At 44.2% G+C, this 27,210-nt stretch overlaps 51 non-coding genes across 51 annotated transcripts; 30 read left to right on the top strand and 21 right to left on the bottom strand.

The window, feature by feature from the left end:
• The first annotated feature begins 338 nt into the window (after positions 1–338).
• On the top strand, positions 339–412 carry trnai-aau (transfer RNA isoleucine (anticodon AAU)). Its single transcript has one exon. It is a non-coding gene; the product is annotated as a tRNA-Ile (tRNA).
• A 695-nt stretch (positions 413–1,107) lies between these two features.
• trnai-aau (transfer RNA isoleucine (anticodon AAU)) lies at positions 1,108–1,181 on the top strand. Its single transcript has one exon. It is a non-coding gene; the product is annotated as a tRNA-Ile (tRNA).
• A 289-nt stretch (positions 1,182–1,470) lies between these two features.
• trnaa-agc (transfer RNA alanine (anticodon AGC)) lies at positions 1,471–1,543 on the bottom strand. The gene has a single exon. It is a non-coding gene; the product is annotated as a tRNA-Ala (tRNA).
• A 333-nt stretch (positions 1,544–1,876) lies between these two features.
• Positions 1,877–1,950, top strand: trnai-aau (transfer RNA isoleucine (anticodon AAU)). The gene has a single exon. It is a non-coding gene; the product is annotated as a tRNA-Ile (tRNA).
• Positions 1,951–2,239: 289 nt separating this feature from the next.
• Positions 2,240–2,312, bottom strand: trnaa-agc (transfer RNA alanine (anticodon AGC)). Its single transcript has one exon. It is a non-coding gene; the product is annotated as a tRNA-Ala (tRNA).
• Positions 2,313–3,008: 696 nt separating this feature from the next.
• On the bottom strand, positions 3,009–3,081 carry trnaa-agc (transfer RNA alanine (anticodon AGC)). The gene has a single exon. It is a non-coding gene; the product is annotated as a tRNA-Ala (tRNA).
• Positions 3,082–3,414: 333 nt separating this feature from the next.
• Positions 3,415–3,488, top strand: trnai-aau (transfer RNA isoleucine (anticodon AAU)). The gene has a single exon. It is a non-coding gene; the product is annotated as a tRNA-Ile (tRNA).
• A 695-nt stretch (positions 3,489–4,183) lies between these two features.
• trnai-aau (transfer RNA isoleucine (anticodon AAU)) lies at positions 4,184–4,257 on the top strand. Its single transcript has one exon. It is a non-coding gene; the product is annotated as a tRNA-Ile (tRNA).
• Positions 4,258–4,546: 289 nt separating this feature from the next.
• Positions 4,547–4,619, bottom strand: trnaa-agc (transfer RNA alanine (anticodon AGC)). Its single transcript has one exon. It is a non-coding gene; the product is annotated as a tRNA-Ala (tRNA).
• A 333-nt stretch (positions 4,620–4,952) lies between these two features.
• On the top strand, positions 4,953–5,026 carry trnai-aau (transfer RNA isoleucine (anticodon AAU)). Its single transcript has one exon. It is a non-coding gene; the product is annotated as a tRNA-Ile (tRNA).
• A 695-nt stretch (positions 5,027–5,721) lies between these two features.
• trnai-aau (transfer RNA isoleucine (anticodon AAU)) lies at positions 5,722–5,795 on the top strand. Its single transcript has one exon. It is a non-coding gene; the product is annotated as a tRNA-Ile (tRNA).
• Positions 5,796–6,084: 289 nt separating this feature from the next.
• Positions 6,085–6,157, bottom strand: trnaa-agc (transfer RNA alanine (anticodon AGC)). The gene has a single exon. It is a non-coding gene; the product is annotated as a tRNA-Ala (tRNA).
• A 333-nt stretch (positions 6,158–6,490) lies between these two features.
• Positions 6,491–6,564, top strand: trnai-aau (transfer RNA isoleucine (anticodon AAU)). The gene has a single exon. It is a non-coding gene; the product is annotated as a tRNA-Ile (tRNA).
• Positions 6,565–6,853: 289 nt separating this feature from the next.
• On the bottom strand, positions 6,854–6,926 carry trnaa-agc (transfer RNA alanine (anticodon AGC)). Its single transcript has one exon. It is a non-coding gene; the product is annotated as a tRNA-Ala (tRNA).
• A 333-nt stretch (positions 6,927–7,259) lies between these two features.
• trnai-aau (transfer RNA isoleucine (anticodon AAU)) lies at positions 7,260–7,333 on the top strand. The gene has a single exon. It is a non-coding gene; the product is annotated as a tRNA-Ile (tRNA).
• Positions 7,334–8,797: 1,464 nt separating this feature from the next.
• On the top strand, positions 8,798–8,871 carry trnai-aau (transfer RNA isoleucine (anticodon AAU)). The gene has a single exon. It is a non-coding gene; the product is annotated as a tRNA-Ile (tRNA).
• Positions 8,872–9,929: 1,058 nt separating this feature from the next.
• On the bottom strand, positions 9,930–10,002 carry trnaa-agc (transfer RNA alanine (anticodon AGC)). The gene has a single exon. It is a non-coding gene; the product is annotated as a tRNA-Ala (tRNA).
• Positions 10,003–10,335: 333 nt separating this feature from the next.
• On the top strand, positions 10,336–10,409 carry trnai-aau (transfer RNA isoleucine (anticodon AAU)). Its single transcript has one exon. It is a non-coding gene; the product is annotated as a tRNA-Ile (tRNA).
• Positions 10,410–11,104: 695 nt separating this feature from the next.
• On the top strand, positions 11,105–11,178 carry trnai-aau (transfer RNA isoleucine (anticodon AAU)). The gene has a single exon. It is a non-coding gene; the product is annotated as a tRNA-Ile (tRNA).
• Positions 11,179–11,873: 695 nt separating this feature from the next.
• On the top strand, positions 11,874–11,947 carry trnai-aau (transfer RNA isoleucine (anticodon AAU)). The gene has a single exon. It is a non-coding gene; the product is annotated as a tRNA-Ile (tRNA).
• Positions 11,948–12,236: 289 nt separating this feature from the next.
• On the bottom strand, positions 12,237–12,309 carry trnaa-agc (transfer RNA alanine (anticodon AGC)). The gene has a single exon. It is a non-coding gene; the product is annotated as a tRNA-Ala (tRNA).
• Positions 12,310–12,642: 333 nt separating this feature from the next.
• Positions 12,643–12,716, top strand: trnai-aau (transfer RNA isoleucine (anticodon AAU)). Its single transcript has one exon. It is a non-coding gene; the product is annotated as a tRNA-Ile (tRNA).
• A 289-nt stretch (positions 12,717–13,005) lies between these two features.
• Positions 13,006–13,078, bottom strand: trnaa-agc (transfer RNA alanine (anticodon AGC)). The gene has a single exon. It is a non-coding gene; the product is annotated as a tRNA-Ala (tRNA).
• A 333-nt stretch (positions 13,079–13,411) lies between these two features.
• On the top strand, positions 13,412–13,485 carry trnai-aau (transfer RNA isoleucine (anticodon AAU)). The gene has a single exon. It is a non-coding gene; the product is annotated as a tRNA-Ile (tRNA).
• Positions 13,486–14,180: 695 nt separating this feature from the next.
• Positions 14,181–14,254, top strand: trnai-aau (transfer RNA isoleucine (anticodon AAU)). The gene has a single exon. It is a non-coding gene; the product is annotated as a tRNA-Ile (tRNA).
• A 289-nt stretch (positions 14,255–14,543) lies between these two features.
• On the bottom strand, positions 14,544–14,616 carry trnaa-agc (transfer RNA alanine (anticodon AGC)). Its single transcript has one exon. It is a non-coding gene; the product is annotated as a tRNA-Ala (tRNA).
• Positions 14,617–14,949: 333 nt separating this feature from the next.
• Positions 14,950–15,023, top strand: trnai-aau (transfer RNA isoleucine (anticodon AAU)). Its single transcript has one exon. It is a non-coding gene; the product is annotated as a tRNA-Ile (tRNA).
• Positions 15,024–15,718: 695 nt separating this feature from the next.
• trnai-aau (transfer RNA isoleucine (anticodon AAU)) lies at positions 15,719–15,792 on the top strand. Its single transcript has one exon. It is a non-coding gene; the product is annotated as a tRNA-Ile (tRNA).
• Positions 15,793–16,081: 289 nt separating this feature from the next.
• trnaa-agc (transfer RNA alanine (anticodon AGC)) lies at positions 16,082–16,154 on the bottom strand. Its single transcript has one exon. It is a non-coding gene; the product is annotated as a tRNA-Ala (tRNA).
• Positions 16,155–16,487: 333 nt separating this feature from the next.
• Positions 16,488–16,561, top strand: trnai-aau (transfer RNA isoleucine (anticodon AAU)). The gene has a single exon. It is a non-coding gene; the product is annotated as a tRNA-Ile (tRNA).
• A 289-nt stretch (positions 16,562–16,850) lies between these two features.
• Positions 16,851–16,923, bottom strand: trnaa-agc (transfer RNA alanine (anticodon AGC)). The gene has a single exon. It is a non-coding gene; the product is annotated as a tRNA-Ala (tRNA).
• Positions 16,924–17,619: 696 nt separating this feature from the next.
• Positions 17,620–17,692, bottom strand: trnaa-agc (transfer RNA alanine (anticodon AGC)). The gene has a single exon. It is a non-coding gene; the product is annotated as a tRNA-Ala (tRNA).
• Positions 17,693–18,025: 333 nt separating this feature from the next.
• trnai-aau (transfer RNA isoleucine (anticodon AAU)) lies at positions 18,026–18,099 on the top strand. Its single transcript has one exon. It is a non-coding gene; the product is annotated as a tRNA-Ile (tRNA).
• Positions 18,100–18,388: 289 nt separating this feature from the next.
• Positions 18,389–18,461, bottom strand: trnaa-agc (transfer RNA alanine (anticodon AGC)). Its single transcript has one exon. It is a non-coding gene; the product is annotated as a tRNA-Ala (tRNA).
• A 333-nt stretch (positions 18,462–18,794) lies between these two features.
• Positions 18,795–18,868, top strand: trnai-aau (transfer RNA isoleucine (anticodon AAU)). The gene has a single exon. It is a non-coding gene; the product is annotated as a tRNA-Ile (tRNA).
• Positions 18,869–19,563: 695 nt separating this feature from the next.
• trnai-aau (transfer RNA isoleucine (anticodon AAU)) lies at positions 19,564–19,637 on the top strand. Its single transcript has one exon. It is a non-coding gene; the product is annotated as a tRNA-Ile (tRNA).
• A 289-nt stretch (positions 19,638–19,926) lies between these two features.
• On the bottom strand, positions 19,927–19,999 carry trnaa-agc (transfer RNA alanine (anticodon AGC)). Its single transcript has one exon. It is a non-coding gene; the product is annotated as a tRNA-Ala (tRNA).
• Positions 20,000–20,332: 333 nt separating this feature from the next.
• trnai-aau (transfer RNA isoleucine (anticodon AAU)) lies at positions 20,333–20,406 on the top strand. Its single transcript has one exon. It is a non-coding gene; the product is annotated as a tRNA-Ile (tRNA).
• A 289-nt stretch (positions 20,407–20,695) lies between these two features.
• On the bottom strand, positions 20,696–20,768 carry trnaa-agc (transfer RNA alanine (anticodon AGC)). Its single transcript has one exon. It is a non-coding gene; the product is annotated as a tRNA-Ala (tRNA).
• A 333-nt stretch (positions 20,769–21,101) lies between these two features.
• Positions 21,102–21,175, top strand: trnai-aau (transfer RNA isoleucine (anticodon AAU)). Its single transcript has one exon. It is a non-coding gene; the product is annotated as a tRNA-Ile (tRNA).
• Positions 21,176–21,870: 695 nt separating this feature from the next.
• Positions 21,871–21,944, top strand: trnai-aau (transfer RNA isoleucine (anticodon AAU)). Its single transcript has one exon. It is a non-coding gene; the product is annotated as a tRNA-Ile (tRNA).
• A 289-nt stretch (positions 21,945–22,233) lies between these two features.
• On the bottom strand, positions 22,234–22,306 carry trnaa-agc (transfer RNA alanine (anticodon AGC)). The gene has a single exon. It is a non-coding gene; the product is annotated as a tRNA-Ala (tRNA).
• A 333-nt stretch (positions 22,307–22,639) lies between these two features.
• Positions 22,640–22,713, top strand: trnai-aau (transfer RNA isoleucine (anticodon AAU)). The gene has a single exon. It is a non-coding gene; the product is annotated as a tRNA-Ile (tRNA).
• A 695-nt stretch (positions 22,714–23,408) lies between these two features.
• Positions 23,409–23,482, top strand: trnai-aau (transfer RNA isoleucine (anticodon AAU)). Its single transcript has one exon. It is a non-coding gene; the product is annotated as a tRNA-Ile (tRNA).
• Positions 23,483–23,771: 289 nt separating this feature from the next.
• trnaa-agc (transfer RNA alanine (anticodon AGC)) lies at positions 23,772–23,844 on the bottom strand. Its single transcript has one exon. It is a non-coding gene; the product is annotated as a tRNA-Ala (tRNA).
• A 333-nt stretch (positions 23,845–24,177) lies between these two features.
• trnai-aau (transfer RNA isoleucine (anticodon AAU)) lies at positions 24,178–24,251 on the top strand. The gene has a single exon. It is a non-coding gene; the product is annotated as a tRNA-Ile (tRNA).
• Positions 24,252–24,540: 289 nt separating this feature from the next.
• On the bottom strand, positions 24,541–24,613 carry trnaa-agc (transfer RNA alanine (anticodon AGC)). The gene has a single exon. It is a non-coding gene; the product is annotated as a tRNA-Ala (tRNA).
• A 696-nt stretch (positions 24,614–25,309) lies between these two features.
• trnaa-agc (transfer RNA alanine (anticodon AGC)) lies at positions 25,310–25,382 on the bottom strand. Its single transcript has one exon. It is a non-coding gene; the product is annotated as a tRNA-Ala (tRNA).
• A 333-nt stretch (positions 25,383–25,715) lies between these two features.
• Positions 25,716–25,789, top strand: trnai-aau (transfer RNA isoleucine (anticodon AAU)). The gene has a single exon. It is a non-coding gene; the product is annotated as a tRNA-Ile (tRNA).
• Positions 25,790–26,078: 289 nt separating this feature from the next.
• Positions 26,079–26,151, bottom strand: trnaa-agc (transfer RNA alanine (anticodon AGC)). The gene has a single exon. It is a non-coding gene; the product is annotated as a tRNA-Ala (tRNA).
• Positions 26,152–26,484: 333 nt separating this feature from the next.
• trnai-aau (transfer RNA isoleucine (anticodon AAU)) lies at positions 26,485–26,558 on the top strand. Its single transcript has one exon. It is a non-coding gene; the product is annotated as a tRNA-Ile (tRNA).
• The last annotated feature ends 652 nt before the right edge of the window (positions 26,559–27,210 follow it).

Raw genomic sequence — 27,210 nt, forward strand, 5'->3', positions numbered from 1 at the left:
TACCCTAGTAGGCTCAGTGCTCTTGTTGTTCAGATCCTGGACAAAAGCTCAAGTCCAAACTGAGAGTGCAAAGCTCTACAGACACTGCAATTGATGATTTTTACATTTCTTTACTGTGAACAGCTGCATGGACTTGCATTTTAGCAGTGGCTCAAAGGTTGAGTAGATTTAATTTGATCGTTGACCACCAATCAACCAAGAAGAGAAGGAAACTGGAGGTGTCAACTAATGTCTGTGCTTGGTCGATTACCGCAGACATCCCTCCTCATACCATTTGTATACTTTCATGGAACAGGCCTACCTCAGCCACACAACTTGCAGAAAGCCTCCCTCATGTAGGCCGGTTAGCTCAGCTGGTTAGAGCGTGGTGCTAATAACGCCAAGGTCATGGGTTCGATCCCCATACGGGCCAATGATGATAGTCTTTTGGATCAGATATGAGGCGGATTAGTGTTATTTTGGGTCTCTCAAATTCCAACTTGTATGGTGGAGATCAGAAAGTCTTGTCGGACGGTGTGGACTCTTGACATGTGCAAGCCCTTATTGTTGAGTACTCATATAGTACGAATCACATGTTTAAGTTGACACATTCTAACAGAGATTTGGCATGTAGTGTGTGAAAAGAATTATGGAAGCGTCAGGGTCAAAAAACATGCACCAATTTTCTTTTTCACTATCGAGCATGACTGAAATGCCTATAATGGAGAATGTGGGCATCGATCCCACTACTTCTCGCATGCTAAGCGAGCGCTCTACCACTTGAGCTAATTACCCTAGTAGGCTCAGTGCTCTTGTTGTTCAGATCCTGGACAAAAGCTCAAGTCCAAACTGAGAGTGCAAAGCTCTACAGACACTGCAATTGATGATTTTTACATTTCTTTACTGTGAACAGCTGCATGGACTTGCATTTTAGCAGTGGCTCAAAGGTTGAGTAGATTTAATTTGATCGTTGACCACCAATCAACCAAGAAGAGAAGGAAACTGGAGGTGTCAACTAATGTCTGTGCTTGGTCGATTACCGCAGACATCCCTCCTCATACCATTTGTATACTTTCATGGAACAGGCCTACCTCAGCCACACAACTTGCAGAAAGCCTCCCTCATGTAGGCCGGTTAGCTCAGCTGGTTAGAGCGTGGTGCTAATAACGCCAAGGTCATGGGTTCGATCCCCATACGGGCCAATGATGATAGTCTTTTGGATCAGATATGAGGCGGATTAGTGTTATTTTGGGTCTCTCAAATTCCAACTTGTATGGTGGAGATCAGAAAGTCTTGTCGGACGGTGTGGACTCTTGACATGTGCGAGCCCTTATTGTTGAGTACTCATATAGTACGAATCACATGTTTAAGGTGACACATTCTAACAGAGATTTGGCATGTAGTGTGTGAAAAGAATTATGGAAGCGTCAGGGTCAAAAAACATGCACCAATTTTCTTTTTCACTATCGAGCATGACTGAAATGCCTATAATGGAGAATGTGGGCATCGATCCCACTACCTCTCGCATGCTAAGCGAGCGCTCTACCACTTGAGCTAATTCCCCTACGAGGCTCAGTGTTCTTGTTGTTCAGATCCTCGACAAAAGCTCAAGTCCAAACTGAGAGTGCAAAGCTCTACAGACACTGCAATTGATGATTTTTACATTTCTTTACTGTGAACAGCTGCATGGACTTGCATTTTAGCAGTGGCTCAAAGGTTGAGTAGATTTAATTTGATCGTTGACCACCAATCAACCAAGAAGAGAAGGGAACTGGAGGTGTCAACTAATGTCTGTGCTTGGTCGATTACCGCAGACATCCCTCCTCATACCATTTGTATACTTTCATGGAACAGGCCTACCTCAGCCACACAACTTGCAGAAAGACTCCATCATGTAGGCCGGTTAGCTCAGCTGGTTAGAGCGTGGTGCTAATAACGCCAAGGTCATGGGTTCGATCCCCATACGGGCCATTGATGATAGTCTTTTGGATCAGATATGAGGCGGATTAGTGTTATTTTGGGTCTCTCAAATTCCAACTTGTATGGTGGAGATCAGAAAGTCTTGTCGGACGGTGTGGACTCTTGACATGTGCAAGCCCTTATTGTTGAGTACTCATATAGTACGAATCACATGTTTAAGTTGACACATTCTAACAGAGATTTGGCATGTAGTGTGTGAAAAGAATTATGGAAGCGTCAGGGTCAAAAAACATGCACCAATTTTCTTTTTCACTATCGAGCATGACTGAAATGCCTATAATGGAGAATGTGGGCATCGATCCCACTACCTCTCGCATGCTAAGCGAGCGCTCTACCACTTGAGCTAATTCCCCTACGAGGCTCAGTGTTCTTGTTGTTCAGATCCTCGACAAAAGCTCAAGTCCAAACTGAGAGTGCAAAGCTCTACAGACACTGCAATTGATGATTTTTACATTTCTTTACTGTGAACAGCTGCATGGACTTGCATTTTAGCAGTGGCTCAAAGGTTGAGTAGATTTAATTTGATCGTTGACCGCCAATCAACCAAGAAGAGAAGGAAACTGGAGGTGTCAACTAATGTCTGTGCTTGGTCGATTACCGCAAACATCCCTCCTCATACCATTTGTATACTTTCATGGAAAAGGCCTACCTCAGCCACACAACTTGCAGAAAGCATCCATCATGTAGGCTGGATAGCTCAGCTGGTTAGAGCGTGGTGCTAATAACGCCAAGGTCATGGGTTCGATCCCCATACGGGCCATTGATGATAGTCTTTTGGATCAGATATGAGGCGGATTAGTGTTATTTTGGGTCTCTCAAATTCCAACTTGTATGGTGGAGATCAGAAAGTCTTGTCGGACGGTGTGGACTCTTGACATGTGCGAGCCCTTATTGTTGAGTACTCATATAGTACGAATCACATGTTTAAGGTGACACATTCTAACAGAGATTTGGCATGTAGTGTGTGAAAAGAATTATGGAAGCGTCAGGGTCAAAAAACATGCACCAATTTTCTTTTTCACTATCGAGCATGACTGAAATGCCTATAATGGAGAATGTGGGCATCGATCCCACTACCTCTCGCATGCTAAGCGAGCGCTCTACCACTTGAGCTAATTCCCCTACTAGGCTCAGTGCCCTTGTTGTTCAGATCCTGGACAAAAGCTCAAGTCCAAACTGAGAGTGCAAAGCTCTACAGACACTGCAATTGATGATTTTTACATTTCTTTACTGTGAACAGCTGCATGGACTTGCATTTTAGCAGTGGCTCAAAGGTTGAGTAGATTTAATTTGATCGTTGACCGCCAATCAACCAAGAAGAGAAGGAAACTGGAGGTGTCAACTAATGTCTGTGCTTGGTCGATTACCGCAGACATCCCTCCTCATACCATTTGTATACTTTCATGGAAAAGGCCTACCTCAGCCACACAACTTGCAGAAAGCGTCCATCATGTAGGCTGGTTAGCTCAGCTGGTTAGAGCGTGGTGCTAATAACGCCAAGGTCATGGGTTCGATCCCCATACGGGCCATTGATGATAGTCTTTTGGATCAGATATGAGGCGGATTAGTGTTATTTTGGGTCTCTCAAATGCCAACTTGTATGGTGGTGATCAGAAAGTCTTGTCGGACGGTGTGGACTCTTGACATGTGCGAGCCCTTATTGTTGAGTACTCATATAGTACGAATCACATGTTTAAGGTGACACATTCTAACAGAGATTTGGCATGTAGTGTGTGAAAAGAATTATGGAAGCGTCAGGGTCAAAAAACATGCACCAATTTTCTTTTTCACTATCGAGCATGACTGAAATGCCTATAATGGAGAATGTGGGCATCGATCCCACTACCTCTCGCATGCTAAGCGAGCGCTCTACCACTTGAGCTAATTACCCTAGTAGGCTCAGTGCTCTTGTTGTTCAGATCCTGGACAAAAGCTCAAGTCCAAACTGAGAGTGCAAAGCTCTACAGACACTGCAATTGATGATTTTTACATTTCTTTACTGTGAACAGCTGCATGGACTTGCATTTTAGCAGTGGCTCAAAGGTTGAGTAGATTTAATTTGATCGTTGACCACCAATCAACCAAGAAGAGAAGGAAACTGGAGGTGTCAACTAATGTCTGTGCTTGGTCGATTACCGCAGACATCCCTCCTCATACCATTTGTATACTTTCATGGAACAGGCCTACCTCAGCCACACAACTTGCAGAAAGCCTCCCTCATGTAGGCCGGTTAGCTCAGCTGGTTAGAGCGTGGTGCTAATAACGCCAAGGTCATGGGTTCGATCCCCATACGGGCCAATGATGATAGTCTTTTGGATCAGATATGAGGCGGATTAGTGTTATTTTGGGTCTCTCAAATTCCAACTTGTATGGTGGAGATCAGAAAGTCTTGTCGGACGGTGTGGACTCTTGACATGTGCGAGCCCTTATTGTTGAGTACTCATATAGTACGAATCACATGTTTAAGGTGACACATTCTAACAGAGATTTGGCATGTAGTGTGTGAAAAGAATTATGGAAGCGTCAGGGTCAAAAAACATGCACCAATTTTCTTTTTCACTATCGAGCATGACTGAAATGCCTATAATGGAGAATGTGGGCATCGATCCCACTACCTCTCGCATGCTAAGCGAGCGCTCTACCACTTGAGCTAATTCCCCTACGAGGCTCAGTGTTCTTGTTGTTCAGATCCTCGACAAAAGCTCAAGTCCAAACTGAGAGTGCAAAGCTCTACAGACACTGCAATTGATGATTTTTACATTTCTTTACTGTGAACAGCTGCATGGACTTGCATTTTAGCAGTGGCTCAAAGGTTGAGTAGATTTAATTTGATCGTTGACCACCAATCAACCAAGAAGAGAAGGGAACTGGAGGTGTCAACTAATGTCTGTGCTTGGTCGATTACCGCAGACATCCCTCCTCATACCATTTGTATACTTTCATGGAACAGGCCTACCTCAGCCACACAACTTGCAGAAAGACTCCATCATGTAGGCCGGTTAGCTCAGCTGGTTAGAGCGTGGTGCTAATAACGCCAAGGTCATGGGTTCGATCCCCATACGGGCCATTGATGATAGTCTTTTGGATCAGATATGAGGCGGATTAGTGTTATTTTGGGTCTCTCAAATTCCAACTTGTATGGTGGAGATCAGAAAGTCTTGTCGGACGGTGTGGACTCTTGACATGTGCAAGCCCTTATTGTTGAGTACTCATATAGTACGAATCACATGTTTAAGTTGACACATTCTAACAGAGATTTGGCATGTAGTGTGTGAAAAGAATTATGGAAGCGTCAGGGTCAAAAAACATGCACCAATTTTCTTTTTCACTATCGAGCATGACTGAAATGCCTATAATGGAGAATGTGGGCATCCATCCCACTACCTCTCGCATGCTAAGCGAGCGCTCTACCACTTGAGCTAATTCCCCTACGAGGCTCAGTGTTCTTGTTGTTCAGATCCTCGACAAAAGCTCAAGTCCAAACTGAGAGTGCAAAGCTCTACAGACACTGCAATTGATGATTTTTACATTTCTTTACTGTGAACAGCTGCATGGACTTGCATTTTAGCAGTGGCTCAAAGGTTGAGTAGATTTAATTTGATCGTTGACCGCCAATCAACCAAGAAGAGAAGGAAACTGGAGGTGTCAACTAATGTCTGTGCTTGGTCGATTACCGCAAACATCCCTCCTCATACCATTTGTATACTTTCATGGAAAAGGCCTACCTCAGCCACACAACTTGCAGAAAGCATCCATCATGTAGGCTGGTTAGCTCAGCTGGTTAGAGCGTGGTGCTAATAACGCCAAGGTCATGGGTTCGATCCCCATACGGGCCATTGATGATAGTCTTTTGGATCAGATATGAGGCGGATTAGTGTTATTTTGGGTCTCTCAAATTCCAACTTGTATGGTGGAGATCAGAAAGTCTTGTCGGACGGTGTGGACTCTTGACATGTGCGAGCCCTTATTGTTGAGTACTCATATAGTACGAATCACATGTTTAAGGTGACACATTCTAACAGAGATTTGGCATGTAGTGTGTGAAAAGAATTATGGAAGCGTCAGGGTCAAAAAACATGCACCAATTTTCTTTTTCACTATCGAGCATGACTGAAATGCCTATAATGGAGAATGTGGGCATCGATCCCACTACCTCTCGCATGCTAAGCGAGCGCTCTACCACTTGAGCTAATTCCCCTACTAGGCTCAGTGCTCTTGTTGTTCAGATCCTGGACAAAAGCTCAAGTCCAAACTGAGAGTGCAAAGCTCTACAGACACTGCAATTGATGATTTTTACATTTCTTTACTGTGAACAGCTGCATGGACTTGCATTTTAGCAGTGGCTCAAAGGTTGAGTAGATTTAATTTGATCGTTGACCGCCAATCAACCAAGAAGAGAAGGAAACTGGAGGTGTCAACTAATGTCTGTGCTTGGTCGATTACCGCAGACATCCCTCCTCATACCATTTGTATACTTTCATGGAAAAGGCCTACCTCAGCCACACAACTTGCAGAAAGCGTCCATCATGTAGGCTGGTTAGCTCAGCTGGTTAGAGCGTGGTGCTAATAATGCCAAGGTCATGGGTTCGATCCCCATACGGGCCATTGATGATAGTCTTTTGGATCAGATATGAGGCGGATTAGTGTTATTTTGGGTCTCTCAAATGCCAACTTGTATGGTGGAGATCAGAAAGTCTTGTCGGACGGTGTGGACTCTTGACATGTGCAAGCCCTTATTGTTGAGTAATCATATAGTACGAATCACATGTGTAAGTTGACACATTCTAACAGAGATTTGGCATGTAGTGTGTGAAAAGAATTATGGAAGCGTCAGGGTCAAAAAACATGCACCAATTTTCTTTTTCACTATCGAGCATGACTGAAATGCCTATAATGGAGAATGTGGGCATCGATCCCACTACCTCTCGCATGCTAAGCGAGCGCTCTACCACTTGAGCTAATTCCCCTACGAGGCTCAGTGTTCTTGTTGTTCAGATCCTCGACAAAAGCTCAAGTCCAAACTGAGAGTGCAAAGCTCTACAGACACTGCAATTGATGATTTTTACATTTCTTTACTGTGAACAGCTGCATGGACTTGCATTTTAGCAGTGGCTCAAAGGTTGAGTAGATTTAATTTGATCGTTGACCGCCAATCAACCAAGAAGAGAAGGAAACTGGAGGTGTCAACTAATGTCTGTGCTTGGTCGATTACCGCAAACATCCCTCCTCATACCATTTGTATACTTTCATGGAAAAGGCCTACCTCAGCCACACAACTTTCAGAAAGCATCCATCATGTAGGCTGGTTAGCTCAGCTGGTTAGAGCGTGGTGCTAATAACGCCAAGGTCATGGGTTCGATCCCCATACGGGCCACTGATGATAGGCTTTTGGATCAGATATGAGGCGGATTAGTGTTATTTTGGGTCTCTCAAATGCCAACTTGTATGGTGGTGATCAGAAAGTCTTGTCGGACGGTGTGGACTCTTGACATGTGCGAGCCCTTATTGTTGAGTACTCATATAGTACGAATCACATGTTTAAGGTGACACATTCTAACAGAGATTTGGCATGTAGTGTGTGAAAAGAATTATGGAAGCGTCAGGGTCAAAAAACATGCACCAATTTTCTTTTTCACTATCGAGCATGACTGAAATGCCTATAATGGAGAATGTGGGCATCGATCCCACTACCTCTCGCATGCTAAGCGAGCGCTCTACCACTTGAGCTAATTACCCTAGTAGGCTCAGTGCTCTTGTTGTTCAGATCCTGGACAAAAGCTCAAGTCCAAACTGAGAGTGCAAAGCTCTACAGACACTGCAATTGATGATTTTTACATTTCTTTACTGTGAACAGCTGCATGGACTTGCATTTTAGCAGTGGCTCAAAGGTTGAGTAGATTTAATTTGATCGTTGACCACCAATCAACCAAGAAGAGAAGGAAACTGGAGGTGTCAACTAATGTCTGTGCTTGGTCGATTACCGCAGACATCCCTCCTCATACCATTTGTATACTTTCATGGAACAGGCCTACCTCAGCCACACAACTTGCAGAAAGCCTCCCTCATGTTGGCCGGTTAGCTCAGCTGGTTAGAGCGTGGTTCTAATAACGCCAAGGTCATGGGTTCGATCCCCATACGGGCCATTGATGATAGTCTTTTGGATCAGATATGAGGCGGATTAGTGTTATTTTGGGTCTCTCAAATTCCAACTTGTATGGTGGAGATCAGAAAGTCTTGTCGGACAGTGTGGACTCTTGACATGTGCGAGCCCTTATTGTTGAGTACTCATATAGTACGAATCACATGTTTAAGGTGACACATTCTAACAGAGATTTGGCATGTAGTGTGTGAAAAGAATTATGGAAGCGTCAGGGTCAAAAAACATGCACCAATTTTCTTTTTCACTATCGAGCATGACTGAAATGCCTATAATGGAGAATGTGGGCATCAATCCCACTACCTCTCGCATGCTAAGCGAGCGCTCTACCACTTGAGCTAATTCCCCTACTAGGCTCAGTGCTCTTGTTGTTCAGATCCTGGACAAAAGCTCAAGTCCAAACTGAGAGTGCAAAGCTCTACAGACACTGCAATTGATGATTTTTACATTTCTTTACTGTGAACAGCTGCATGGACTTGCATTTTAGCAGTGGCTCAAAGGTTGAGTAGATTTAATTTGATCGTTGACCGCCAATCAACCAAGAAGAGAAGGGAACTGGAGGTGTCAACCAATGTCTGTGCTTGGTCGATTACCGCAGACATCCCTCCTCATACCATTTGTATATTTTCATGGAAAAGGCCTACCTCAGCCACACAACTTGCAGAAAGCATCCATCATGTAGGCCGGTTAGCTCAGCTGGTTAGAGCGTGGTGCTAATAACGCCAAGGTCATGGGTTCGATCCCCATACGGGCCATTGATGATAGTCTTTTGGATCAGATATGAGGCGGATTAGTGTTATTTTGGGTCTCTCAAATGCCAACTTGTATGGTGGAGATCAGAAAGTCTTGTCGGACGGTGTGGACTCTTGACATGTGCGAGCCCATATTGTTGAGTACTCATATAGTACGAATCACATGTTTAAGGTGACACATTCTAACAGAGATTTGGCATGTAGTGTGTGAAAAGAATTATGGAAGCGTCAGGGTCAAAAAACATGCACCAATTTTCTTTTTCACTATCGAGCATGACTGAAATGCCTATAATGGAGAATGTGGGCATCGATCCCACTACCTCTCGCATGCTAAGCGAGCGCTCTACCACTTGAGCTAATTACCCTAGTAGGCTCAGTGCTCTTGTTGTTCAGATCCTGGACAAAAGCTCAAGTCCAAACTGAGAGTGCAAAGCTCTACAGACACTGCAATTGATGATTTTTACATTTCTTTACTGTGAACAGCTGCATGGACTTGCATTTTAGCAGTGGCTCAAAGGTTGAGTAGATTTAATTTGATCGTTGACCACCAATCAACCAAGAAGAGAAGGAAACTGGAGGTGTCAACTAATGTCTGTGCTTGGTCGATTACCGCAGACATCCCTCCTCATACCATTTGTATACTTTCATGGAACAGGCCTACCTCAGCCACACAACTTGCAGAAAGCCTCCCTCATGTTGGCCGGTTAGCTCAGCTGGTTAGAGCGTGGTTCTAATAACGCCAAGGTCATGGGTTCGATCCCCATACGGGCCATTGATGATAGTCTTTTGGATCAGATATGAGGCGGATTAGTGTTATTTTGGGTCTCTCAAATTCCAACTTGTATGGTGGAGATCAGAAAGTCTTGTCGGACGGTGTGGACTCTTGACATGTGCGAGCCCTTATTGTTGAGTACTCATATAGTACGAATCACATGTTTAAGGTGACACATTCTAACAGAGATTTGGCATGTAGTGTGTGAAAAGAATTATGGAAGCGTCAGGGTCAAAAAACATGCACCAATTTTCTTTTTCACTATCGAGCATGACTGAAATGCCTATAATGGAGAATGTGGGCATCGATCCCACTACCTCTCGCATGCTAAGCGAGCGCTCTACCACTTGAGCTAATTCCCCTACTAGGCTCAGTGCTCTTGTTGTTCAGATCCTGGACAAAAGCTCAAGTCCAAACTGAGAGTGCAAAGCTCTACAGACACTGCAATTGATGATTTTTACATTTCTTTACTGTGAACAGCTGCATGGACTTGCATTTTAGCAGTGGCTCAAAGGTTGAGTAGATTTAATTTGATCGTTGACCGCCAATCAACCAAGAAGAGAAGGGAACTGGAGGTGTCAACCAATGTCTGTGCTTGGTCGATTACCGCAGACATCCCTCCTCATACCATTTGTATATTTTCATGGAAAAGGCCTACCTCAGCCACACAACTTGCAGAAAGCATCCATCATGTAGGCCGGTTAGCTCAGCTGGTTAGAGCGTGGTGCTAATAACGCCAAGGTCATGGGTTCGATCCCCATACGGGCCATTGATGATAGTCTTTTGGATCAGATATGAGGCGGATTAGTGTTATTTTGGGTCTCTCAAATGCCAACTTGTATGGTGGAGATCAGAAAGTCTTGTCGGACGGTGTGGACTCTTGACATGTGCGAGCCCATATTGTTGAGTACTCATATAGTACGAATCACATGTTTAAGGTGACACATTCTAACAGAGATTTGGCATGTAGTGTGTGAAAAGAATTATGGAAGCGTCAGGGTCAAAAAACATGCACCAATTTTCTTTTTCACTATCGAGCATGACTGAAATGCCTATAATGGAGAATGTGGGCATCGATCCCACTACCTCTCGCATGCTAAGCGAGCGCTCTACCACTTGAGCTAATTACCCTAGTAGGCTCAGTGCTCTTGTTGTTCAGATCCTGGACAAAAGCTCAAGTCCAAACTGAGAGTGCAAAGCTCTACAGACACTGCAATTGATGATTTTTACATTTCTTTACTGTGAACAGCTGCATGGACTTGCATTTTAGCAGTGGCTCAAAGGTTGAGTAGATTTAATTTGATCGTTGACCACCAATCAACCAAGAAGAGAAGGGAACTGGAGGTGTCAACTAATGTCTGTGCTTGGTCGATTACCGCAGACATCCCTCCTCATACCATTTGTATACTTTCATGGAAAAGGCCTACCTCAGCCACACAACTTGCAGAAAGCATCCATCATGTAGGCCGGTTAGCTCAGCTGGTTAGAGCGTGGTGCTAATAACGCCAAGGTCATGGGTTCGATCCCCATACGGGCCATTGATGATAGTCTTTTGGATCAGATATGAGGCGGATTAGTGTTATTTTGGGTCTCTCAAATGCCAACTTGTATGGTGGAGATCAGAAAGTCTTGTCGGACGGTGTGGACTCTTGACATGTGCGAGCCCTTATTGTTGAGTACTCATATAGTACGAATCACATGTTTAAGGTGACACATTCTAACAGAGATTTGGCATGTAGTGTGTGAAAAGAATTATGGAAGCGTCAGGGTCAAAAAACATGCACCAATTTTCTTTTTCACTATCGAGCATGACTGAAATGCCTATAATGGAGAATGTGGGCATCGATCCCACTACCTCTCGCATGCTAAGCGAGCGCTCTACCACTTGAGCTAATTACCCTAGTAGGCTCAGTGCTCTTGTTGTTCAGATCCTGGACAAAAGCTCAAGTCCAAACTGAGAGTGCAAAGCTCTACAGACACTGCAATTGATGATTTTTACATTTCTTTACTGTGAACAGCTGCATGGACTTGCATTTTAGCAGTGGCTCAAAGGTTGAGTAGATTTAATTTGATCGTTGACCACCAATCAACCAAGAAGAGAAGGGAACTGGAGGTGTCAACTAATGTCTGTGCTTGGTCGATTACCGCAGACATCCCTCCTCATACCATTTGTATACTTTCATGGAACAGGCCTACCTCAGCCACACAACTTGCAGAAAGACTCCATCATGTAGGCCGGTTAGCTCAGCTGGTTAGAGCGTGGTGCTAATAACGCCAAGGTCATGGGTTCGATCCCCATACGGGCCATTGATGATAGTCTTTTGGATCAGATATGAGGCGGATTAGTGTTATTTTGGGTCTCTCAAATTCCAACTTGTATGGTGGAGATCAGAAAGTCTTGTCGGACGGTGTGGACTCTTGACATGTGCAAGCCCTTATTGTTGAGTACTCATATAGTACGAATCACATGTTTAAGTTGACACATTCTAACAGAGATTTGGCATGTAGTGTGTGAAAAGAATTATGGAAGCGTCAGGGTCAAAAAACATGCACCAATTTTCTTTTTCACTATCGAGCATGACTGAAATGCCTATAATGGAGAATGTGGGCATCGATCCCACTACCTCTCGCATGCTAAGCGAGCGCTCTACCACTTGAGCTAATTCCCCTACGAGGCTCAGTGTTCTTGTTGTTCAGATCCTCGACAAAAGCTCAAGTCCAAACTGAGAGTGCAAAGCTCTACAGACACTGGAATTGATGATTTTTACATTTCTTTACTGTGAACAGCTGCATGGACTTGCATTTTAGCAGTGGCTCAAAGGTTGAGTAGATTTAATTTGATCGTTGACCGCCAATCAACCAAGAAGAGAAGGAAACTGGAGGTGTCAACTAATGTCTGTGCTTGGTCGATTACCGCAAACATCCCTCCTCATACCATTTGTATACTTTCATGGAAAAGGCCTACCTCAGCCACACAACTTGCAGAAAGCATCCATCATGTAGGCTGGTTAGCTCAGCTGGTTAGAGCGTGGTGCTAATAACGCCAAGGTCATGGGTTCGATCCCCATACGGGCCATTGATGATAGTCTTTTGGATCAGATATGAGGCGGATTAGTGTTATTTTGGGTCTCTCAAATTCCAACTTGTATGGTGGAGATCAGAAAGTCTTGTCGGACGGTGTGGACTCTTGACATGTGCGAGCCCTTATTGTTGAGTACTCATATAGTACGAATCACATGTTTAAGGTGACACATTCTAACAGAGATTTGGCATGTAGTGTGTGAAAAGAATTATGGAAGCGTCAGGGTCAAAAAACATGCACCAATTTTCTTTTTCACTATCGAGCATGACTGAAATGCCTATAATGGAGAATGTGGGCATCGATCCCACTACCTCTCGCATGCTAAGCGAGCGCTCTACCACTTGAGCTAATTCCCCTACTAGGCTCAGTGCTCTTGTTGTTCAGATCCTGGACAAAAGCTCAAGTCCAAACTGAGAGTGCAAAGCTCTACAGACACTGCAATTGATGATTTTTACATTTCTTTACTGTGAACAGCTGCATGGACTTGCATTTTAGCAGTGGCTCAAAGGTTGAGTAGATTTAATTTGATCGTTGACCGCCAATCAACCAAGAAGAGAAGGAAACTGGAGGTGTCAACTAATGTCTGTGCTTGGTCGATTACCGCAGACATCCCTCCTCATACCATTTGTATACTTTCATGGAAAAGGCCTACCTCAGCCACACAACTTGCAGAAAGCGTCCATCATGTAGGCTGGTTAGCTCAGCTGGTTAGAGCGTGGTGCTAATAACGCCAAGGTCATGGGTTCGATCCCCATACGGGCCATTGATGATAGTCTTTTGGATCAGATATGAGGCGGATTAGTGTTATTTTGGGTCTCTCAAATGCCAACTTGTATGGTGGTGATCAGAAAGTCTTGTCGGACGGTGTGGACTCTTGACATGTGCGAGCCCTTATTGTTGAGTACTCATATAGTACGAATCACATGTTTAAGGTGACACATTCTAACAGAGATTTGGCATGTAGTGTGTGAAAAGAATTATGGAAGCGTCAGGGTCAAAAAACATGCACCAATTTTCTTTTTCACTATCGAGCATGACTGAAATGCCTATAATGGAGAATGTGGGCATCGATCCCACTACCTCTCGCATGCTAAGCGAGCGCTCTACCACTTGAGCTAATTACCCTAGTAGGCTCAGTGCTCTTGTTGTTCAGATCCTGGACAAAAGCTCAAGTCCAAACTGAGAGTGCAAAGCTCTACAGACACTGCAATTGATGATTTTTACATTTCTTTACTGTGAACAGCTGCATGGACTTGCATTTTAGCAGTGGCTCAAAGGTTGAGTAGATTTAATTTGATCGTTGACCACCAATCAACCAAGAAGAGAAGGAAACTGGAGGTGTCAACTAATGTCTGTGCTTGGTCGATTACCGCAGACATCCCTCCTCATACCATTTGTATACTTTCATGGAACAGGCCTACCTCAGCCACACAACTTGCAGAAAGCCTCCCTCATGTAGGCCGGTTAGCTCAGCTGGTTAGAGCGTGGTGCTAATAACGCCAAGGTCATGGGTTCGATCCCCATACGGGCCAATGATGATAGTCTTTTGGATCAGATATGAGGCGGATTAGTGTTATTTTGGGTCTCTCAAATTCCAACTTGTATGGTGGAGATCAGAAAGTCTTGTCGGACGGTGTGGACTCTTGACATGTGCGAGCCCTTATTGTTGAGTACTCATATAGTACGAATCACATGTTTAAGGTGACACATTCTAACAGAGATTTGGCATGTAGTGTGTGAAAAGAATTATGGAAGCGTCAGGGTCAAAAAACATGCACCAATTTTCTTTTTCACTATCGAGCATGACTGAAATGCCTATAATGGAGAATGTGGGCATCGATCCCACTACCTCTCGCATGCTAAGCGAGCGCTCTACCACTTGAGCTAATTCCCCTACGAGGCTCAGTGTTCTTGTTGTTCAGATCCTCGACAAAAGCTCAAGTCCAAACTGAGAGTGCAAAGCTCTACAGACACTGCAATTGATGATTTTTACATTTCTTTACTGTGAACAGCTGCATGGACTTGCATTTTAGCAGTGGCTCAAAGGTTGAGTAGATTTAATTTGATCGTTGACCACCAATCAACCAAGAAGAGAAGGGAACTGGAGGTGTCAACTAATGTCTGTGCTTGGTCGATTACCGCAGACATCCCTCCTCATACCATTTGTATACTTTCATGGAACAGGCCTACCTCAGCCACACAACTTGCAGAAAGACTCCATCATGTAGGCCGGTTAGCTCAGCTGGTTAGAGCGTGGTGCTAATAACGCCAAGGTCATGGGTTTGATCCCCATACGGGCCATTGATGATAGTCTTTTGGATCAGATATGAGGCGGATTAGTGTTATTTTGGGTCTCTCAAATTCCAACTTGTATGGTGGAGATCAGAAAGTCTTGTCGGACGGTGTGGACTCTTGACATGTGCAAGCCCTTATTGTTGAGTACTCATATAGTACGAATCACATGTTTAAGTTGACACATTCTAACAGAGATTTGGCATGTAGTGTGTGAAAAGAATTATGGAAGCGTCAGGGTCAAAAAACATGCACCAATTTTCTTTTTCACTATCGAGCATGACTGAAATGCCTATAATGGAGAATGTGGGCATCGATCCCACTACCTCTCGCATGCTAAGCGAGCGCTCTACCACTTGAGCTAATTACCCTAGTAGGCTCAGTGCTCTTGTTGTTCAGATCCTGGACAAAAGCTCAAGTCCAAACTGAGAGTGCAAAGCTCTACAGACACTGCAATTGATGATTTTTACATTTCTTTACTGTGAACAGCTGCATGGACTTGCATTTTAGCAGTGGCTCAAAGGTTGAGTAGATTTAATTTGATCGTTGACCACCAATCAACCAAGAAGAGAAGGAAACTGGAGGTGTCAACTAATGTCTGTGCTTGGTCGATTACCGCAGACATCCCTCCTCATACCATTTGTATACTTTCATGGAACAGGCCTACCTCAGCCACACAACTTGCAGAAAGCCTCCCTCATGTAGGCCGGTTAGCTCAGCTGGTTAGAGCGTGGTGCTAATAACGCCAAGGTCATGGGTTCGATCCCCATACGGGCCAATGATGATAGTCTTTTGGATCAGATATGAGGCGGATTAGTGTTATTTTGGGTCTCTCAAATTCCAACTTGTATGGTGGAGATCAGAAAGTCTTGTCGGACGGTGTGGACTCTTGACATGTGCGAGCCCTTATTGTTGAGTACTCATATAGTACGAATCACATGTTTAAGGTGACACATTCTAACAGAGATTTGGCATGTAGTGTGTGAAAAGAATTATGGAAGCGTCAGGGTCAAAAAACATGCACCAATTTTCTTTTTCACTATCGAGCATGACTGAAATGCCTATAATGGAGAATGTGGGCATCGATCCCACTACCTCTCGCATGCTAAGCGAGCGCTCTACCACTTGAGCTAATTCCCCTACGAGGCTCAGTGTTCTTGTTGTTCAGATCCTCGACAAAAGCTCAAGTCCAAACTGAGAGTGCAAAGCTCTACAGACACTGCAATTGATGATTTTTACATTTCTTTACTGTGAACAGCTGCATGGACTTGCATTTTAGCAGTGGCTCAAAGGTTGAGTAGATTTAATTTGATCGTTGACCACCAATCAACCAAGAAGAGAAGGGAACTGGAGGTGTCAACTAATGTCTGTGCTTGGTCGATTACCGCAGACATCCCTCCTCATACCATTTGTATACTTTCATGGAACAGGCCTACCTCAGCCACACAACTTGCAGAAAGACTCCATCATGTAGGCCGGTTAGCTCAGCTGGTTAGAGCGTGGTGCTAATAACGCCAAGGTCATGGGTTCGATCCCCATACGGGCCATTGATGATAGTCTTTTGGATCAGATATGAGGCGGATTAGTGTTATTTTGGGTCTCTCAAATTCCAACTTGTATGGTGGAGATCAGAAAGTCTTGTCGGACGGTGTGGACTCTTGACATGTGCAAGCCCTTATTGTTGAGTACTCATATAGTACGAATCACATGTTTAAGTTGACACATTCTAACAGAGATTTGGCATGTAGTGTGTGAAAAGAATTATGGAAGCGTCAGGGTCAAAAAACATGCACCAATTTTCTTTTTCACTATCGAGCATGACTGAAATGCCTATAATGGAGAATGTGGGCATCGATCCCACTACCTCTCGCATGCTAAGCGAGCGCTCTACCACTTGAGCTAATTCCCCTACGAGGCTCAGTGTTCTTGTTGTTCAGATCCTCGACAAAAGCTCAAGTCCAAACTGAGAGTGCAAAGCTCTACAGACACTGCAATTGATGATTTTTACATTTCTTTACTGTGAACAGCTGCATGGACTTGCATTTTAGCAGTGGCTCAAAGGTTGAGTAGATTTAATTTGATCGTTGACCGCCAATCAACCAAGAAGAGAAGGAAACTGGAGGTGTCAACTAATGTCTGTGCTTGGTCGATTACCGCAAACATCCCTCCTCATACCATTTGTATACTTTCATGGAAAAGGCCTACCTCAGCCACACAACTTGCAGAAAGCATCCATCATGTAGGCTGGATAGCTCAGCTGGTTAGAGCGTGGTGCTAATAACGCCAAGGTCATGGGTTCGATCCCCATACGGGCCATTGATGATAGTCTTTTGGATCAGATATGAGGCGGATTAGTGTTATTTTGGGTCTCTCAAATTCCAACTTGTATGGTGGAGATCAGAAAGTCTTGTCGGACGGTGTGGACTCTTGACATGTGCGAGCCCTTATTGTTGAGTACTCATATAGTACGAATCACATGTTTAAGGTGACACATTCTAACAGAGATTTGGCATGTAGTGTGTGAAAAGAATTATGGAAGCGTCAGGGTCAAAAAACATGCACCAATTTTCTTTTTCACTATCGAGCATGACTGAAATGCCTATAATGGAGAATGTGGGCATCGATCCCACTACCTCTCGCATGCTAAGCGAGCGCTCTACCACTTGAGCTAATTCCCCTACTAGGCTCAGTGCTCTTGTTGTTCAGATCCTGGACAAAAGCTCAAGTCCAAACTGAGAGTGCAAAGCTCTACAGACACTGCAATTGATGATTTTTACATTTCTTTACTGTGAACAGCTGCATGGACTTGCATTTTAGCAGTGGCTCAAAGGTTGAGTAGATTTAATTTGATCGTTGACCGCCAATCAACCAAGAAGAGAAGGAAACTGGAGGTGTCAACTAATGTCTGTGCTTGGTCGATTACCGCAGACATCCCTCCTCATACCATTTGTATACTTTCATGGAACAGGCCTACCTCAGCCACACAACTTGCAGAAAGCCTCCCTCATGTAGGCCGGTTAGCTCAGCTGGTTAGAGCGTGGTGCTAATAACGCCAAGGTCATGGGTTCGATCCCCATACGGGCCAATGATGATAGTCTTTTGGATCAGATATGAGGCGGATTAGTGTTATTTTGGGTCTCTCAAATTCCAACTTGTATGGTGGAGATCAGAAAGTCTTGTCGGACGGTGTGGACTCTTGACATGTGCGAGCCCTTATTGTTGAGTACTCATATAGTACGAATCACATGTTTAAGGTGACACATTCTAACAGAGATTTGGCATGTAGTGTGTGAAAAGAATTATGGAAGCGTCAGGGTCAAAAAACATGCACCAATTTTCTTTTTCACTATCGAGCATGACTGAAATGCCTATAATGGAGAATGTGGGCATCGATCCCACTACCTCTCGCATGCTAAGCGAGCGCTCTACCACTTGAGCTAATTCCCCTACGAGGCTCAGTGTTCTTGTTGTTCAGATCCTCGACAAAAGCTCAAGTCCAAACTGAGAGTGCAAAGCTCTACAGACACTGCAATTGATGATTTTTACATTTCTTTACTGTGAACAGCTGCATGGACTTGCATTTTAGCAGTGGCTCAAAGGTTGAGTAGATTTAATTTGATCGTTGACCACCAATCAACCAAGAAGAGAAGGGAACTGGAGGTGTCAACTAATGTCTGTGCTTGGTCGATTACCGCAGACATCCCTCCTCATACCATTTGTATACTTTCATGGAACAGGCCTACCTCAGCCACACAACTTGCAGAAAGACTCCATCATGTAGGCCGGTTAGCTCAGCTGGTTAGAGCGTGGTGCTAATAACGCCAAGGTCATGGGTTCGATCCCCATACGGGCCATTGATGATAGTCTTTTGGATCAGATATGAGGCGGATTAGTGTTATTTTGGGTCTCTCAAATTCCAACTTGTATGGTGGAGATCAGAAAGTCTTGTCGGACGGTGTGGACTCTTGACATGTGCAAGCCCTTATTGTTGAGTACTCATATAGTACGAATCACATGTTTAAGTTGACACATTCTAACAGAGATTTGGCATGTAGTGTGTGAAAAGAATTATGGAAGCGTCAGGGTCAAAAAACATGCACCAATTTTCTTTTTCACTATCGAGCATGACTGAAATGCCTATAATGGAGAACGTGGGCATCGATCCCACTACCTCTCGCATGCTAAGCGAGCGCTCTACCACTTGAGCTAATTACCCTAGTAGGCTCAGTGCTCTTGTTGTTCAGATCCTGGACAAAAGCTCAAGTCCAAACTGAGAGTGCAAAGCTCTACAGACACTGCAATTGATGATTTTTACATTTCTTTACTGTGAACAGCTGCATGGACTTGCATTTTAGCAGTGGCTCAAAGGTTGAGTAGATTTAATTTGATCGTTGACCACCAATCAACCAAGAAGAGAAGGAAACTGGAGGTGTCAACTAATGTCTGTGCTTGGTCGATTACCGCAGACATCCCTCCTCATACCATTTGTATACTTTCATGGAACAGGCCTACCTCAGCCACACAACTTGCAGAAAGCCTCCCTCATGTAGGCCGGTTAGCTCAGCTGGTTAGAGCGTGGTGCTAATAACGCCAAGGTCATGGGTTCGATCCCCATACGGGCCAATGATGATAGTCTTTTGGATCAGATATGAGGCGGATTAGTGTTATTTTGGGTCTCTCAAATTCCAACTTGTATGGTGGAGATCAGAAAGTCTTGTCGGACGGTGTGGACTCTTGACATGTGCGAGCCCTTATTGTTGAGTACTCATATAGTACGAATCACATGTTTAAGGTGACACATTCTAACAGAGATTTGGCATGTAGTGTGTGAAAAGAATTATGGAAGCGTCAGGGTCAAAAAACATGCACCAATTTTCTTTTTCACTATCGAGCATGACTGAAATGCCTATAATGGAGAATGTGGGCATCGATCCCACTACCTCTCGCATGCTAAGCGAGCGCTCTACCACTTGAGCTAATTCCCCTACGAGGCTCAGTGTTCTTGTTGTTCAGATCCTCGACAAAAGCTCAAGTCCAAACTGAGAGTGCAAAGCTCTACAGACACTGCAATTGATGATTTTTACATTTCTTTACTGTGAACAGCTGCATGGACTTGCATTTTAGCAGTGGCTCAAAGGTTGAGTAGATTTAATTTGATCGTTGACCACCAATCAACCAAGAAGAGAAGGGAACTGGAGGTGTCAACTAATGTCTGTGCTTGGTCGATTACCGCAGACATCCCTCCTCATACCATTTGTATACTTTCATGGAACAGGCCTACCTCAGCCACACAACTTGCAGAAAGCATCCATCATGTAGGCTGGTTAGCTCAGCTGGTTAGAGCGTGGTGCTAATAACGCCAAGGTCATGGGTTCGATCCCCATACGGGCCATTGATGATAGTCTTTTGGATCAGATATGAGGCGGATTAGTGTTATTTTGGGTCTCTCAAATTCCAACTTGTATGGTGGAGATCAGAAAGTCTTGTCGGACGGTGTGGACTCTTGACATGTGCGAGCCCTTATTGTTGAGTACTCATATAGTACGAATCACATGTTTAAGGTGACACATTCTAACAGAGATTTGGCATGTAGTGTGTGAAAAGAATTATGGAAGCGTCAGGGTCAAAAAACATGCACCAATTTTCTTTTTCACTATCGAGCATGACTGAAATGCCTATAATGGAGAATGTGGGCATCGATCCCACTACCTCTCGCATGCTAAGCGAGCGCTCTACCACTTGAGCTAATTCCCCTACTAGGCTCAGTGCTCTTGTTGTTCAGATCCTGGACAAAAGCTCAAGTCCAAACTGAGAGTGCAAAGCTCTACAGACACTGCAATTGATGATTTTTACATTTCTTTACTGTGAACAGCTGCATGGACTTGCATTTTAGCAGTGGCTCAAAGGTTGAGTAGATTTAATTTGATCGTTGACCGCCAATCAACCAAGAAGAGAAGGAAACTGGAGGTGTCAACTAATGTCTGTGCTTGGTCGATTACCGCAGACATCCCTCCTCATACCATTTGTATACTTTCATGGAAAAGGCCTACCTCAGCCACACAACTTGCAGAAAGCGTCCATCATGTAGGCTGGTTAGCTCAGCTGGTTAGAGCGTGGTGCTAATAACGCCAAGGTCATGGGTTCGATCCCCATACGGGCCATTGATGATAGTCTTTTGGATCAGATATGAGGCGGATTAGTGTTATTTTGGGTCTCTCAAATGCCAACTTGTATGGTGGTGATCAGAAAGTCTTGTCGGACGGTGTGGACTCTTGACATGTGCGAGCCCTTATTGTTGAGTACTCATATAGTACGAATCACATGTTTAAGGTGACACATTCTAACAGAGATTTGGCATGTAGTGTGTGAAAAGAATTATGGAAGCGTCAGGGTCAAAAAACATGCACCAATTTTCTTTTTCACTATCGAGCATGACTGAAATGCCTATAATGGAGAATGTGGGCATCGATCCCACTACCTCTCGCATGCTAAGCGAGCGCTCTACCACTTGAGCTAATTACCCTAGTAGGCTCAGTGCTCTTGTTGTTCAGATCCTGGACAAAAGCTCAAGTCCAAACTGAGAGTGCAAAGCTCTACAGACACTGCAATTGATGATTTTTACATTTCTTTACTGTGAACAGCTGCATGGACTTGCATTTTAGCAGTGGCTCAAAGGTTGAGTAGATTTAATTTGATCGTTGACCACCAATCAACCAAGAAGAGAAGGAAACTGGAGGTGTCAACTAATGTCTGTGCTTGGTCGATTACCGCAGACATCCCTCCTCATACCATTTGTATACTTTCATGGAACAGGCCTACCTCAGCCACACAACTTGCAGAAAGCCTCCCTCATGTAGGCCGGTTAGCTCAGCTGGTTAGAGCGTGGTGCTAATAACGCCAAGGTCATGGGTTCGATCCCCATACGGGCCAATGATGATAGTCTTTTGGATCAGATATGAGGCGGATTAGTGTTATTTTGGGTCTCTCAAATTCCAACTTGTATGGTGGAGATCAGAAAGTCTTGTCGGACGGTGTGGACTCTTGACATGTGCGAGCCCTTATTGTTGAGTACTCATATAGTACGAATCACATGTTTAAGGTGACACATTCTAACAGAGATTTGGCATGTAGTGTGTGAAAAGAATTATGGAAGCGTCAGGGTCAAAAAACATGCACCAATTTTCTTTTTCACTATCGAGCATGACTGAAATGCCTATAATGGAGAATGTGGGCATCGATCCCACTACCTCTCGCATGCTAAGCGAGCGCTCTACCACTTGAGCTAATTCCCCTACGAGGCTCAGTGTTCTTGTTGTTCAGATCCTCGACAAAAGCTCAAGTCCAAACTGAGAGTGCAAAGCTCTACAGACACTGCAATTGATGATTTTTACATTTCTTTACTGTGAACAGCTGCATGGACTTGCATTTTAGCAGTGGCTCAAAGGTTGAGTAGATTTAATTTGATCGTTGACCACCAATCAACCAAGAAGAGAAGGGAACTGGAGGTGTCAACTAATGTCTGTGCTTGGTCGATTACCGCAGACATCCCTCCTCATACCATTTGTATACTTTCATGGAACAGGCCTACCTCAGCCACACAACTTGCAGAAAGACTCCATCATGTAGGCCGGTTAGCTCAGCTGGTTAGAGCGTGGTGCTAATAACGCCAAGGTCATGGGTTTGATCCCCATACGGGCCATTGATGATAGTCTTTTGGATCAGATATGAGGCGGATTAGTGTTATTTTGGGTCTCTCAAATTCCAACTTGTATGGTGGAGATCAGAAAGTCTTGTCGGACGGTGTGGACTCTTGACATGTGCAAGCCCTTATTGTTGAGTACTCATATAGTACGAATCACATGTTTAAGTTGACACATTCTAACAGAGATTTGGCATGTAGTGTGTGAAAAGAATTATGGAAGCGTCAGGGTCAAAAAACATGCACCAATTTTCTTTTTCACTATCGAGCATGACTGAAATGCCTATAATGGAGAATGTGGGCATCGATCCCACTACCTCTCGCATGCTAAGCGAGCGCTCTACCACTTGAGCTAATTACCCTAGTAGGCTCAGTGCTCTTGTTGTTCAGATCCTGGACAAAAGCTCAAGTCCAAACTGAGAGTGCAAAGCTCTACAGACACTGCAATTGATGATTTTTACATTTCTTTACTGTGAACAGCTGCATGGACTTGCATTTTAGCAGTGGCTCAAAGGTTGAGTAGATTTAATTTGATCGTTGACCACCAATCAACCAAGAAGAGAAGGAAACTGGAGGTGTCAACTAATGTCTGTGCTTGGTCGATTACCGCAGACATCCCTCCTCATACCATTTGTATACTTTCATGGAACAGGCCTACCTCAGCCACACAACTTGCAGAAAGCCTCCCTCATGTAGGCCGGTTAGCTCAGCTGGTTAGAGCGTGGTGCTAATAACGCCAAGGTCATGGGTTCGATCCCCATACGGGCCAATGATGATAGTCTTTTGGATCAGATATGAGGCGGATTAGTGTTATTTTGGGTCTCTCAAATTCCAACTTGTATGGTGGAGATCAGAAAGTCTTGTCGGACGGTGTGGACTCTTGACATGTGCGAGCCCTTATTGTTGAGTACTCATATAGTACGAATCACATGTTTAAGGTGACACATTCTAACAGAGATTTGGCATGTAGTGTGTGAAAAGAATTATGGAAGCGTCAGGGTCAAAAAACATGCACCAATTTTCTTTTTCACTATCGAGCATGACTGAAATGCCTATAATGGAGAATGTGGGCATCGATCCCACTACCTCTCGCATGCTAAGCGAGCGCTCTACCACTTGAGCTAATTCCCCTACGAGGCTCAGTGTTCTTGTTGTTCAGATCCTCGACAAAAGCTCAAGTCCAAACTGAGAGTGCAAAGCTCTACAGACACTGCAATTGATGATTTTTACATTTCTTTACTGTGAACAGCTGCATGGACTTGCATTTTAGCAGTGGCTCAAAGGTTGAGTAGATTTAATTTGATCGTTGACCACCAATCAACCAAGAAGAGAAGGGAACTGGAGGTGTCAACTAATGTCTGTGCTTGGTCGATTACCGCAGACATCCCTCCTCATACCATTTGTATACTTTCATGGAACAGGCCTACCTCAGCCACACAACTTGCAGAAAGACTCCATCATGTAGGCCGGTTAGCTCAGCTGGTTAGAGCGTGGTGCTAATAACGCCAAGGTCATGGGTTCGATCCCCATACGGGCCATTGATGATAGTCTTTTGGATCAGATATGAGGCGGATTAGTGTTATTTTGGGTCTCTCAAATTCCAACTTGTATGGTGGAGATCAGAAAGTCTTGTCGGACGGTGTGGACTCTTGACATGTGCAAGCCCTTATTGTTGAGTACTCATATAGTACGAATCACATGTTTAAGTTGACACATTCTAACAGAGATTTGGCATGTAGTGTGTGAAAAGAATTATGGAAGCGTCAGGGTCAAAAAACATGCACCAATTTTCTTTTTCACTATCGAGCATGACTGAAATGCCTATAATGGAGAATGTGGGCATCGATCCCACTACCTCTCGCATGCTAAGCGAGCGCTCTACCACTTGAGCTAATTCCCCTACGAGGCTCAGTGTTCTTGTTGTTCAGATCCTCGACAAAAGCTCAAGTCCAAACTGAGAGTGCAAAGCTCTACAGACACTGCAATTGATGATTTTTACATTTCTTTACTGTGAACAGCTGCATGGACTTGCATTTTAGCAGTGGCTCAAAGGTTGAGTAGATTTAATTTGATCGTTGACCGCCAATCAACCAAGAAGAGAAGGAAACTGGAGGTGTCAACTAATGTCTGTGCTTGGTCGATTACCGCAAACATCCCTCCTCATACCATTTGTATACTTTCATGGAAAAGGCCTACCTCAGCCACACAACTTGCAGAAAGCATCCATCATGTAGGCTGGATAGCTCAGCTGGTTAGAGCGTGGTGCTAATAACGCCAAGGTCATGGGTTCGATCCCCATACGGGCCATTGATGATAGTCTTTTGGATCAGATATGAGGCGGATTAGTGTTATTTTGGGTCTCTCAAATTCCAACTTGTATGGTGGAGATCAGAAAGTCTTGTCGGACGGTGTGGACTCTTGACATGTGCGAGCCCTTATTGTTGAGTACTCATATAGTACGAATCACATGTTTAAGGTGACACATTCTAACAGAGATTTGGCATGTAGTGTGTGAAAAGAATTATGGAAGCGTCAGGGTCAAAAAACATGCACCAATTTTCTTTTTCACTATCGAGCATGACTGAAATGCCTATAATGGAGAATGTGGGCATCGATCCCACTACCTCTCGCATGCTAAGCGAGCGCTCTACCACTTGAGCTAATTCCCCTACTAGGCTCAGTGCTCTTGTTGTTCAGATCCTGGACAAAAGCTCAAGTCCAAACTGAGAGTGCAAAGCTCTACAGACACTGCAATTGATGATTTTTACATTTCTTTACTGTGAACAGCTGCATGGACTTGCATTTTAGCAGTGGCTCAAAGGTTGAGTAGATTTAATTTGATCGTTGACCGCCAATCAACCAAGAAGAGAAGGAAACTGGAGGTGTCAACTAATGTCTGTGCTTGGTCGATTACCGCAGACATCCCTCCTCATACCATTTGTATACTTTCATGGAACAGGCCTACCTCAGCCACACAACTTGCAGAAAGCCTCCCTCATGTAGGCCGGTTAGCTCAGCTGGTTAGAGCGTGGTGCTAATAACGCCAAGGTCATGGGTTCGATCCCCATACGGGCCAATGATGATAGTCTTTTGGATCAGATATGAGGCGGATTAGTGTTATTTTGGGTCTCTCAAATTCCAACTTGTATGGTGGAGATCAGAAAGTCTTGTCGGACGGTGTGGACTCTTGACATGTGCGAGCCCTTATTGTTGAGTACTCATATAGTACGAATCACATGTTTAAGGTGACACATTCTAACAGAGATTTGGCATGTAGTGTGTGAAAAGAATTATGGAAGCGTCAGGGTCAAAAAACATGCACCAATTTTCTTTTTCACTATCGAGCATGACTGAAATGCCTATAATGGAGAATGTGGGCATCGATCCCACTACCTCTCGCATGCTAAGCGAGCGCTCTACCACTTGAGCTAATTCCCCTACGAGGCTCAGTGTTCTTGTTGTTCAGATCCTCGACAAAAGCTCAAGTCCAAACTGAGAGTGCAAAGCTCTACAGACACTGCAATTGATGATTTTTACATTTCTTTACTGTGAACAGCTGCATGGACTTGCATTTTAGCAGTGGCTCAAAGGTTGAGTAGATTTAATTTGATCGTTGACCACCAATCAACCAAGAAGAGAAGGGAACTGGAGGTGTCAACTAATGTCTGTGCTTGGTCGATTACCGCAGACATCCCTCCTCATACCATTTGTATACTTTCATGGAACAGGCCTACCTCAGCCACACAACTTGCAGAAAGACTCCATCATGTAGGCCGGTTAGCTCAGCTGGTTAGAGCGTGGTGCTAATAACGCCAAGGTCATGGGTTCGATCCCCATACGGGCCATTGATGATAGTCTTTTGGATCAGATATGAGGCGGATTAGTGTTATTTTGGGTCTCTCAAATTCCAACTTGTATGGTGGAGATCAGAAAGTCTTGTCGGACGGTGTGGACTCTTGACATGTGCAAGCCCTTATTGTTGAGTACTCATATAGTACGAATCACATGTTTAAGTTGACACATTCTAACAGAGATTTGGCATGTAGTGTGTGAAAAGAATTATGGAAGCGTCAGGGTCAAAAAACATGCACCAATTTTCTTTTTCACTATCGAGCATGACTGAAATGCCTATAATGGAGAATGTGGGCATCGATCCCACTACCTCTCGCATGCTAAGCGAGCGCTCTACCACTTGAGCTAATTACCCTAGTAGGCTCAGTGCTCTTGTTGTTCAGATCCTGGACAAAAGCTCAAGTCCAAACTGAGAGTGCAAAGCTCTACAGACACTGCAATTGATGATTTTTACATTTCTTTACTGTGAACAGCTGCATGGACTTGCATTTTAGCAGTGGCTCAAAGGTTGAGTAGATTTAATTTGATCGTTGACCACCAATCAACCAAGAAGAGAAGGAAACTGGAGGTGTCAACTAATGTCTGTGCTTGGTCGATTACCGCAGACATCCCTCCTCATACCATTTGTATACTTTCATGGAACAG

The sequence above is a fragment of the Brachyhypopomus gauderio genome, unplaced genomic scaffold, assembly GCF_052324685.1.
Source record: "Brachyhypopomus gauderio isolate BG-103 unplaced genomic scaffold, BGAUD_0.2 sc77, whole genome shotgun sequence".
NCBI classification, from domain to species: Eukaryota; Metazoa; Chordata; class Actinopteri; order Gymnotiformes; family Hypopomidae; genus Brachyhypopomus; species Brachyhypopomus gauderio.